General features: G+C 39.3%; 1 long non-coding RNA gene across 1 annotated transcript; it reads right to left on the bottom strand.

Annotated features, from left to right (window-relative positions):
• Positions 1 to 2,938: 2,938 nt before the first annotated feature.
• LOC123732971 (uncharacterized) lies at positions 2,939 to 5,747 on the bottom strand. Its single transcript, XR_006763544.1, has 3 exons — positions 5,621 to 5,747; positions 3,311 to 3,427; positions 2,939 to 3,011 (listed from the first exon to the last, which is right to left on the bottom strand). It is a non-coding gene; the product is annotated as an uncharacterized lncRNA (long non-coding RNA).
• Positions 5,748 to 12,990: the final 7,243 nt, after the last annotated feature.

Below are 12,990 nucleotides of genomic sequence, written 5' to 3'. Positions count from 1 at the left end.
TCTCCTGGGTGATTGTAGCTCAGGTCCAGCTCTCTCAGGTGTGAGGGGTTTGACTTCAGAGCTGAGGCCAGCGAAGCACAGCCTTCCTCTGTGACTAGACAGCCTGACATCCTGACAAAGAGATCATCATGACTTCACAGACACACTGCTAATTTAACACCGGTAGCATAGAAGGACAAAGGAAAATGCATTTGGTTTAATCTCTCTAACAACATATAGATTAATCTTCTGTCTCCTAGAATTGTGTGGTCATTCTGTTATACTAATGGGAAAATCAATGCATTTATTCAATATGTTTTTAAACATAATATTATATACAAATTATAATACGTATTATTCTCTAAACTGAATATTTCTTCCTGATGATTAATTCTTATATGTCATTTTATGTACTCACAGAGCAGCTCTGGAGGCTTTGACCACTGGCAGCAGCCTCAGAAGACCTTCCTCTGATCTGGAGTATTTCTTCAGGTCAAACACATCCAGCTCCTTTTCTGAAGTCAGCAACACAAAGACCAGAGCTGACCACTGTGCAGGTGACAGGTTGGGTTTTGAGAGACTTCCTGATCTCAGGTAGCTTTGGATCTCCTCCACTAGAGAATGGTCATTCAGTTCATTCAGACAGTGGAACAGATTGATGCACCTCTCTGGAGAGGGATTCTCCCTGATCTTCTCCTTGATGTACTTGACTGTTTTTTCATGGCTCTGTGAGCTGCTTCTTGTCTTTGTCAGTAGACCTCGTAAGTGCTTCTGATTGGACTCCAGTGAGAGGCCCAGAAGGAAGCGGAGGAAAAGGTCCAGGTTTCCTGTCTCACTTTGTAAGGCTTTATCCACAGCACTCTTGTAGACAGTAACTTCAGGCTTGTCTTTTGTTTGCAGTTTGTCCATTAGATTCTCATTGTTGTTGATGAATGAGAGGAACACATAGACAGCAGCCAGAAACTCCTGAATGCTCAGATGAACGAAGCAGTACACCTTGTTCTGGTACAGAACACATTCCTCTTTAAAGAACTGTGTGCACAATCCTGAGTACACTGAGGCTTCAATGACATCAATGCCAGCCTCTTTCAGGTCTTCTTCATAGAAAATCAGATTGCCCTTCACTAGCTGTTGAAAAGCCAGTTTTCCCAGTGACAGAATGCTCTCTTTATTCCAGTGTGGACCTGTCTCTTCTTTCCCAAGATACTTTTCATTCTTCTGTTTGGTATGAAACACCACAAGGTGTGTGTACATCTCAGTCAGAGTCTTGGGCATCTCTTCTCTCTTATGTTTCAGCATGTGTTTGAGGACTGTTGCAGAAATCCAACAGAAGACTGGAATGTGGCACATGATGTGGAGGCTCCTTGATGTCTTTATGTGTGAGAGGATTCTGCTGGCCAGGTCCTCATCACTGAATCTCTTTCTGAAGTACTCCTCCTTCTGTGGGTCATTGAACCCTCGTACCTCTGTTACCTGGTCAACACACCCTGAAGGGATCCTATTGGCTGCTGCAGGTCGGGTAGTTATCCAGAGGAGAGCAGAGGGAAGCAGATTTCCCTTGATGAGATTTGTCAGCAGAACATCCAGTGAGGTTGACTCTGTGACGTCACAACAGATCTTGTTCTTCTGGAAGTCTAGGGGCAGTCGACACTCATCCAGACCATCAAAGATGAACAGAACTTTGTACTTGTTGTAGATGGAGATTCTTGATTGTTTGGTTTCCATTGAGAAGTGATTAAGAAGTTCAATGAAAGTGTGTTTGTCCCCTTTCATCAAATTCAGCTCCCGAAAAGGGAATGAAAATACAAATTGAACATCCTGATTTGCTTTTCCTTCAGCCCAGTCCAGAATGAACTTCTGCACAGAGACTGTTTTTCCAATGCCAGCGACTCCCTTTGTCAGCACAGTTCTGATAAGTTTGTCTTGTCCAGTTAAGGGTTTGAAGATGTCGTTACATTTGATTGCAGTCTCTGGTCTTGCTTGTTTCCTGGTTGTTGTCTCAATCTGTCTCAGCTCATGTTCATTATTGACCTCTCCTGTTCCACCCTCTGTGATGTAGAGCTCTGTGTAGATCTTATTGAGAAGTGTTGGGTTTCCTTGTTTAGCGATCCCCTCATATACACATTGAAACTTCTTCTTTAGATTAGATTTGAGTTCACGTTGGCAAATCACAGCAAGCTCATCTGAATCTAGAAATAACACAGAAGATATTAATATTACGTCTGTTTTAATGCCTACAGTATTGTAGGACTGTTATAACATTTGAAATTATAATCATTTATTCTCTTAACTGTCTGTATAAATGTGTAAATGTTTTCATAATGCATTACAGACTGGTGTGACTGATTGTATTATTATTGGTGTTATTGATGGTATTATTAATGTTGTCTCTCTCTCTCTCTCTCTGTCTCTGTCTCTCTCTCTAAATTAATCACCACAACACATCCCTTCTGCTACTTGTTGAGGCCACTAGGTGTTGTGTTAAGGCTGCTACAATATCATTGAGTTACACAGCTACTTTAGCTGTACTTTAGCCACAGCTTTTAAATGTTATAAAACAGCATTCAACATGAGGCAGACAGATCTTACATTTCTCCAGTGTGTCAGCAAGCTCCTTCTGGTTCATTTTCCTCAGGACGTGCAGTGTGATCTTCAGAGCCCCCTCTCTGGCACTGCTCTCCTGCTTCTCATCTTCAGCGTCCACCACTTCCTCATCCTGCTTCTGACTCTCAAAGCCTTCTGGGAGTTCTGGACTAAGAATCCTCTTGAACATCTTCAGCTCGTTCTTCACAAATGTCATCATTTTCTCTTCAAGCAACTGAAATAAATCAAGTAAATAAGTTAAGCAAGAGAAGAAATGCTTTCTCATTAACACAATAATGAATAATTGACAGATCAACTTTACTTGAGGTAAACAAAAACAAATGTACATAACAGGACCACATACACTGAATATAGAGTCCAGGTCTGTTTGATGACTCTGGGAAGACTGACCACTGAGAATCTCTGACTCTGATCTCTCCTGTTGGTTTCTGTGGACAAAACATGAGATTACACACACACACACACACACACACACAACACACACACACACACACACACACACACACACACACACACACACACACACACACACACACACACACACACACACACACACACTGAGGGAATGTTGTGTTTGTTTAATATTGTTTTAGGACTATGAAAATGGACTAAAGTATTAGCCTGTGGATTATGAAAACAACAAAAATAAATGGGAAAATGGGAGAGGAGAAATGACTAGAGACAGTGTTGTTTAACTCACTGACCATGACCCATGAGTTCTTCTTACCTTTGTTCAGTAGAAAAGTCTCCCTCCCTAAAATGTATAGGATGACCCATGGACTGGTCACTCTTCATGGACACACAGCTGGGTACAGGGGAGGCTGGTCTCTCCTGCTTGATTGGACTTCAACACAACAGAGAAAAACATTACATCTCTCATCTACTCTGATCTCAGATGGGGAAACATAAGAAGAGTTTCATTCCAAAACGCAACATATCACTTTACAGAAATGTTCGGAAATTAGCTTTTATGTCTTAAAGACATTATGAAAGAGATTGGTGTGTTTTTTCACTATCTAATCATGGCATGGGGTTGTTCAATGACAGACATTTATTTGTTTAAAATCTATCACTTGATGGTTTCATTTAAGAAACAAATGCTTTTTGTGCATAATGCTATGTATCTGCCTCACTCTCAGAGAAATCAGTAGTACTGCTAGGTTTAATACAGTAATAATATATATCTGCCTCACTCTCAGAGAAATCAGTAGTACTGCTAGGTTTAATACAGTAATAATATATATCTGCCTCTCAGAGAAATCAGTAGTACTGCTAGGTTTAATACAGTAATAATATATATCTGCCTCTCAGAGAAATCAGTAGTACTGCTAGGTTTAATACAGTAATAATATATATCTGCCTCTCAGAGAAATCAGTAGTACTGCTAGGTTTAATACAGTAATAATATATATCTGCCTCTCAGAGAAATCAGTAGTACTGCTAGGTTTAACACAGTAATAATATATATCTGCCTCTCAGAGAAATCAGTAGTACTGCTAGGTTTAATACAGTAATAATATATATCTGCCTCTCAGAGAAATCAGTAGTACTGCTAGGTTTAACACAGTAATAATATATATCTGTCTCACTCTCAGAGAAATCAGTAGTACTGCTAGGTTTAATACAGTAATAATATATATCTGTCTCACTCTCAGAGAAATCAGTAGTACTGCTAGGTTTAATACAGTAATAATATATATCTGCCTCTCAGAGAAATCAGTAGTACTGCTAGGTTTAATACAGTAATAATATATATCTGCCTCTCAGAGAAATCAGTAGTACTGCTAGGTTTAACACAGTAATAATATATATCTGCCTCTCAGAGAAATCAGTAATACTGCTAGGTTTAATACAGTAATAATATATATCTGCCTCTCAGAGAAATCAGTAGTACTGCTAGGTTTAACACAGTAATAATATATATCTGTCTCACTCTCAGAGAAATCAGTAGTACTGCTAGGTTTAATACAGTAATAATATATATCTGCCTCTCAGAGAAATCAGTAGTACTGCTAGGTATAATACAGTAATAATATATATCTGCCTCTCAGAGAAATCAGTAGTACTGCTAGGTTTAATACAGTAATAATATATATGCCTCACTGTCAGAGAAATCAGTAGTACTGCTAGGTTTAACACAGTAATAATAGTATATTTCTGTCTCACTCTCAGAGATCAGGCTATACGGATAGTTAGAGGTATGAGGCTATAAGGAGTACCAGTACTGAGTCAATATGCAGGGGTACCAGGTAGTTGAGGTAATAATGAGACTATAAGGAGGACCAGTACTGAGTCAATGTGCAGGGGTACCAGGTAGTTGAGGTAATAATGAGACTATAAGGAGTACCAGTACTGAGTCAATGTGCAGGGGTACCAGGTAGTTGAGATAATAATGAGACTATAAGGAGTACCAGTACTGAGTCAATGTGCAGGGGTACCAGGTAGTTGTGGTAATAATGAGACTATAAGGAGTACCAGTACTGAGTCAATGTGCAGGGGTACCAGGTAGTTGAGGTATTAATGAGACTATAAGGAGGACCAGTACTGAGTCAATGTGCAGGGGTACCAGGTAGTTGAGGTAATAATGAGGCTATAAGGAGTACCAGTACTGAGTCAATGTGCAGGGGTACCAGGTAGTTGAGGTAATATGTACATGTAGGTAGGGGTAAAAGTGACTAGGCAATCAGGATAGAGATTATATCTCTTCATCCAGGGAGTGCGCACACACACACACACACACACACACACACACACACACACACACACACACACACACACACACACACACACACACACACACACACACACACACACACACACACACACACACACACACACACACACACACACACACACACACACACACAGGGAGGGAATATTGTGTTTGTTTAATATTGTTTTAGGACTATGAAAATGGACAAAAGGATTAGCCTATGGATTATGAAAACAACCAAAAGAAATGTGAAAATGGGAGAGGAGAAATGACTAGAGACAGTGTTGTTTAACTCACTGACCATGACCCATGAGTTCTTCTTACCTTTGTTCAGTAGAAAAGTCTCCCTCTCTAAAGTCTATAAGAGGATCCATAGACTGGTCACTGGTTTCATTACAAAACGCTATATATCACTTTACAGAAAGCAGCTTTTATTGTTTAAAGAAATTATGTATTAATTATTACATCTCTCACAGACAAGGATTTGTTTAAAATCTATCACTTGATGGTTTCATTTCAGAGACAAAAATCATGTTTTTTTATGCAAAATGCTATATATCTCCCTCACTCTCAAATGTGACCGACCGGCTCAATTTGGTAATTAACTAAATAACTACATATATAGTGATTTTGGTTTATGTCAGTTTAATTGTTTGTTATGGTATAAGTTGTTATTTTATGATTGTAAGTGATAAAATTAACTAGTAATTCTGAGTAATTACTACTTTAGTAAGGAATAACACATTTTTCAGTACTACTGCAGTTGCTAAATAATTCCAATAGATGGAAGCATAAGACCACAATGACATTTCAGAAGGTTAGTTTAGTTTTCTCCCTGGATACACCACCACTCCCTGCGCTTCTTTCTGTCCCTTTCCACACTGCTAACACAAGAGGAAGGACTGAAAAAACATTTAACACATTACTGTGAAGTAATATAACGATGATTCATGTTTATTATGACCTGTTTTATGCTCATGTTTTACACTTCATTAATATAACGATTATCATTAAGCCTGAACATTAATTCAGTCACCTCTGGTCGAGAAAAACATATTTTCCCAGTACATTCATTCTCTAATTCATCAACCAGCATCGACCTGCTTTGTCTTCTCGCGCAGCCAATGGGCATGTTGAGGTAAATTTAATTTAAAGGTCAAATGTTGAGGTAAATTTAATATAAAGGTAAAATGTTGAGGTAAATTTACTAACCGGGAGGGTTGAATGATGTAATTGATTGGAGGGCTGGAAGATGCACTCTTGTCTTTTCTATTCCGAGGTTGTTTACTCGCAATATCAGATATTAAGATTACTTTTTATAATGCATGTAATGTTATACTAAGGTTGAGGGTCTGACTAGTAATTATTTACCCAGGGTTCAATACCTGCTATAATCACTATTTGTTGCTCTCCCAAAAGCAACACAGCCCTAACACGAGATATATAACTAACTAAAGTAATGAGTGACCATTTTAGAAAATCATGGGACACATAGTCAGTGGTTGCATGCTATTTTATGTCAATCATATTGCTGCTTGTAGCCTATAACTGATGCTTCGTGGTCTTATGCTGCCATCTATTGGAAATATTTACCAATTAAAAGTTATTAATTCACGTAAGGACATTGGTGAGGCAGCTGAGAAATAAAGTGTATTTTTCCCATTAATTCCTTAGATCAGTCTCAAACCTGCCCCACCTATCCTACACCAATTGTTGCACTTTCAAATAGAGATTACTAGGTCACCCAGTTCAAACCACATTTTTGAAAAATAAAACGAATGTGGCTTGTTTATAATAAATAATAAATGTAATAAAATAACAAAACAATAAAAGCAAAATGCTTATACAGGTTTTGAATAACAAAATAATCAAAATGCTATTTAGTACTATAATAGTTTCTAGAAGTGTTCTACGCTACCCTAGAAACAGGGTTAGGGGTTAAGGCTAAAATAGGTTATACGTAGGGTTAGAGTTTCTGTACAGCACTTTGTGACATCTGCTGATGTAAAAAGGTCTTCATAAATACATTAGATTGATTGTTAGGTTTCGGGTTTTAAAGGTATAAAACATTCTGGGTTTATAGCTCTCTTGCTCCTCCCTGTGGTCTTCTGTGGGAACTACATACCTCATTCACCACACTTGATAGGCTCATAATCTGAGGTAGCAACTGAGTCAGAGCTACAAATCAATGAGCTAGACCTGTCCATTTGGTTTGCAACTCAGTGAACCTGAGCAGCAATCACTCAATTCGATGCCTACAAATGAAGATTTCGATGCATATCAAATTTCAAGCAGCCATTTAGAAACAAGATGTCGTAAAAAAAAATCTAATTTTAAAAATAGCATTTTGGCTGTTTAAATGGGCCACATCACATCACAACAAAAAGAGGACATGCAGTAATAATAATAATAATAATAATTACAAAAATATATACCCATCAAAAATCTATTAGTTGAAAATCTGAGAACAGTAATATTGAAGGTACCCATAAACAACCATTTCTGATTAAAAAACAAATGTGATGCATTTTGGAAATAAACTCTTAATAATTATTTCAAAAATTGTCATCTCACCTATTTGCTTTGGTGTCATGTTCCCCAGAGAGACGCATTGTAGAGGCAGGTCCCCCTCCTCTCTCTCCCAAGAGAGACTCCTTTTAGAGGCAGGGCCCCCTCCTCTCTCTCCCCAGAGAGACTCCTTTTAGAGGCAGGGCCCCCTCCACTCTCTCCCAAGAGAGACGCCTTTTAGAGGCAGGGCCCCCCTCCTCTCTCTCCCCAGAGAGACTCATTTTAGAGCACTGTCCCCTGTAAACAGAGATCCAGCATGATGGTTGTGGTTAACACAGTAACAACTAAACAGAGATCCAGCATGTTGGTTGTGGTTAACACAGTGACAACTAAACAGAGATCCAGCATGTTGGTTGTGGTCAACACAGTGACAACTAAACAGAGATCCAGCATGTTGGTTGTGGTTAACACAGTGACAACTAAACAGAGATCCAGCATGTTGGTTGTGGTTAACACAGTGACAACTAAACAGAGATCCAGCATGATGGTTGTGGTTAACACAGTGACAACTAAACAGAGATCCAGCATGTTGGTTGTGGTTAACACAGTGACAACTAAACAGAGATCCAGCATGTTGGTTGTGGTCAACACAGTGACAACTAAACAGAGATCCAACATGTTGGTTGTGGTTAACACAGTAACAACTAAACAGAGATCCAGCATGATGGTTGTGGTTAACACAGTGACAACTAAACAGAGATCCAGCATGTTGGTTGTGGTCAACACAGGGACAACTAAACAGAGATCCAGCATGTTGGTTGTGGTTAACACAGTGACAACTAAACTGAGATCCAGCATGTTGGTTGTGGTTAACACAGTGACAACTAAACAGCGATCCAGCATGTTGGTTGTGGTCAACACAGTGACAACTAAACAGAGATCCAGCATGTTGGTTGTGGTTAACACAGTGACAACTAAACAGAGATCCGGCATGTTGGTTGTGGTCAACACAGTGACAACTAAACAGAGATCCAGCATGTTGGTTGTGGTTAACACAGTGACAACTAAACAGAGATCCAGCATGTTGGTTGTAGTTAACACAGTGACAACTAAACAGAGATCCAACATGTTGGTTGTGGTTAACACAGTGACAACTAAACAGAGATCCAGCATGTTGGTTGTGGTTAACACAGTGACAACTAAACAGAGATCCAGCATGTTGGTTGTGGTTAACACAGTGACAACTAAACAGAGATCCAGCATGTTGGTTGTGGTTAACACAGTGACAACTAAACAGAGATCCAGCATGTTGGTTGTGGTTAACACAGTAACAACTAAACAGAGATCCAACATGTTGGTTGTGATTAACACAGTGACAACTAAACAGAGATCCAGCATGTTGGTTGTGGTTAACACAGTGACAACTAAACAGAGATCCAGCATGTTGGTTGTGGTTAACACAGTGACAACTAAACAGAGATCCAACATGTTGGTTGTGGTCAACACAGTAATTCTTTAATGTCAATTGTTATCATTAATTAATTATCTCCTATAAAACATTTCCTAACAGACATAGAAACAGTCAGGTGATTTAATGCATCAAGTGAACATGTAGTTGTGAAATGACATCTCCATGGTAACTGTCAATAATAATAATAAGTCACTGTTTGTTAAAGTAGTTCTAGACAGTACAGCAACAATAACAATAATAATAATAATAATAATAATAATAAGTCACTGTTTGTTAAGGTAGTTATAGACAGTGCAGCAACAACAATAATAATAATAATAATAATAATAATAATAAGTCACTGTTTGTTAAGGTAGTTATAGACAGTACAGCAGCAACAATAATAATAATAATAATAATAATAATAAGTCACTGTTTGTTAAGGTAGTTATAGACAGTGCAGCAACAATAATAATAATAATAATAATAATAAGTCACTGTTTGTTAAGGTAGTTATAGACAGTACAGCAACAACAATAATAATAATAATAATAAATCACTGTTTGTTAAGGTAGTTATAGACAGAACAACAACAATAATAATAATAATAATAATAATAATAATAATAATAAGTCACTGTTTGTTAAGGTAGTTATAGACAGTACAGCAACACAAGGCCATGTCTCACAATTATTTGTATTCACTAACAGTAGACTATTTATTGTCTTTCAATCTGTTATTTTCTAAATGTATCTGAGAATGTAGACAGAAGGGCTAAAACGGACATGATTGATCTGAGGGGGATCTTTGATCCTGGAGCGCTACCCTCCGGTAGGGTCTCACTCCAACCCTGTTCCTGGAGCACTACCCTCCGGTAGGGTTACACTCCAACCACAGCTGTAACTAACCTGATTTATCTTATAAACCAAATAATTATTTTAATCAGGTGACTAGTTTTGAATAGGAATGAAAACCTACAGGATGGTATCTCTCCAGGAACAGGATCGGGAGCCCTGTTTTAAAAGATGCATGAAATCCATCCTCCAATTTTTTCTGACTATTCAGCTTCAGCTAACCGTGCTAAAATCTTATTAGAAATCAGTTTTTTTTTGTAACAGTAACGTTACCATTTACCTGGTAATTAAATATAATTTATTTAGAATTGATCAGAATAATGTTTATTGTATTCTCAAATTGAAAGTGCTCCCTCGCGCTCCTCAGCACTACACCCATGGTGATAAGAGATCATAGATCAAACCTACTCTTGACTATTAAATGTCTGACTACGACCTAACTTTATAATAGTGTGTAAGTAGCTTCTAGACTTACCAGTCTGCTCGTCTTTCCTTCAAATCAATACTTTTACCCGACTTCTGTTGCCGAGAAATGTGCGCCACAGTTTCAACATCCATTTCGTACGTGCATTAGCCCACGAACTTCCTTTCAACTTCATGAGGAAATGACATAACAGAATTCCTAAACCCAGAGACCAACATCCCGAGTCTACTGGGACCGCTGGGGAAGCAGACTGTAGGAAGTAGACCGATGCTGTGATTTGGGGTTTGAGAAGTCAGAAGTGAAAAATTCCTCCTTAGTTGTACATTTTCTCTAAATCTAAAGGCAAAACCTAGATTGGAGCCAATGTCTTAAGTATTTCAACATGTTATTACTCCAACTTCGTGAAAGAGACAAACTGACACGTTATTATTTTAGTCAAAAACGACTTTATATCGAAGGAGTGTCTTTGGTTTGACTGCCTGCACATGCTCAGTTCTACATACTTTTGTATATCTAGTGTGTGTGTATATATATATATATATATAAAAATAAAAAATAAAATATATATATATATATATATATATATATATATATATACACACACACTAGATATACAAAAGTATGTAGACACCCCTTCAAATTTGTGGATTCGACTATATCAGCCACATCCGTTGCTGACAAGTGTATAAAATTGAGCACACAGCCATGCAATCTCCATAGACAAACATTAGCAGTAGAATGCTCAGTGACTTTCAACGTGGCACCATCATAGGATGCCACCTTTCCACAAAGTCAGTTCATCACATTTCTGCCCTGCTAGAGATTCCCTGGTCAACTGTAAATGCAGTTATTGTGGAGTGGAAACATCTTGGAGAAACAACGGCTCAAGCGTGAAGTGGTAGGCCACACAAGCTCACAGAACGGGGCAGCCAAGTGCTGAAGCGTGTTTTCTGGAGTGATGAATCACGCTTCACCATCTGGCAGTCCGACTGTCACGTCTGGGATTAGCGGATGCCAGGAGAACCCTACCTGCCCCAACGTATACTGCCAACTGTAAAGTTTGGTGGAGGAGGAATAATGGTCTGGGGCTGTTTTTCCATGGTTCGGGCTAGTCTCCTTAGTTCCAGTGAAGGGAAATCGTAACGCTACAACATACAATTACATTCTAGATGATTCTGTGCTGGCAACTGTGGCAACATTTTGGGAAGGCCCATTCCTATTTCTGATTGACAATGTCCCTGTGCACAACGCGAGGTCCATACAGAAATTGTTTGTCGAGATTGGTGTGGAAGAAATTGACTGTCTTTCACAGAGCCCTGACCTCAACCCCGTTGAACACCTTTGGGATGAATTGGAACGTCAACTGCGAGCCAGGCCTAATCACCCAACATCAGTGCCCGACCTTCCTAATGCTCTTGTGGCTGAATGGAATCAAGTCCCCGCAGCAATGTTCCAACATCTAGTGGAAAGCCTTCCCAGAAGAGTGGCGGCTGTTATAGCACCAAAGGGGGGACCAACTCCATATTAATGCCCTTGACTTTGGAATGAGATGGTCGGTGAGCAGGTGTCCACATACATTTGGTCATGTAGTGTATATTTGATGCTGTTTGTAAAAATCATGACACCATTTTAGTTGTAGTTATAACATACTGTAGTCTAAAACCATTTTAGTTACAGTATAACATACTGTAGTCTAAAACCTTTAACTAGTACATTTGGGAACAGGACATAATGTCATATTTTCCAAATGGTTTCGTTATCAGAAATGACCAACTTCATGACATGACACTGACATGGGTGACTTCCACGTCTCCTTTTTCCGTTAAATTCATAATCTATGCTGGAGATCCCCCTTAACAAAGCCTTGCCTTAGTCTATCCAGTGGACAAGCCTTCTGCCATGCCTGGATATTTTCAGAAAAAAGTACCAACACTTCAAAATTAAATATCACTTGGGATAATCTTCCAAAGACATTGACTTTTATTCAAATAACAGATTGTACCTGTCCAGCTCCAGGTTCCCCAGAAGGACCAGACACCACCATCTCCTCAGACCAGGCTGAAGGACCAGACACCACCATCTCCTCAGACCAGGCTGAAGGACCAGACACCACCATCTCCTCAGACCAGGCTGAAGGACCAGACACCACCATCTCCTCAGACCAGGCTGAAGGACCAGACACCACCATCTCCTCAGACCAGGCTGAAGGACCAGACACCACCATCTCCTCAGACCAGGCTGAAGGACCAGACACCACCATCTCCTCAGACCAGGCTGAAGGACCAGACACCCCCATCTCCTCAGACCAGGCTGAAGGACCAGACACCACCATCTCCTCAGACCAGGCTGAAGGACCACACACCACCATCTCCTCAGACCAGGCTGAAGGACCACACACCACCATCTCCTCAGACCAGGTATATCAGGCTGAAGGACGAGAACAGTCACAATGCATTTC

The sequence above is a fragment of the Salmo salar genome, unplaced genomic scaffold, assembly GCF_905237065.1.
Source record: "Salmo salar unplaced genomic scaffold, Ssal_v3.1, whole genome shotgun sequence".
Classification (NCBI taxonomy): Eukaryota; Metazoa; Chordata; class Actinopteri; order Salmoniformes; family Salmonidae; genus Salmo; species Salmo salar.
This window is presented reverse-complemented; position numbering and strand designations above follow the sequence as displayed.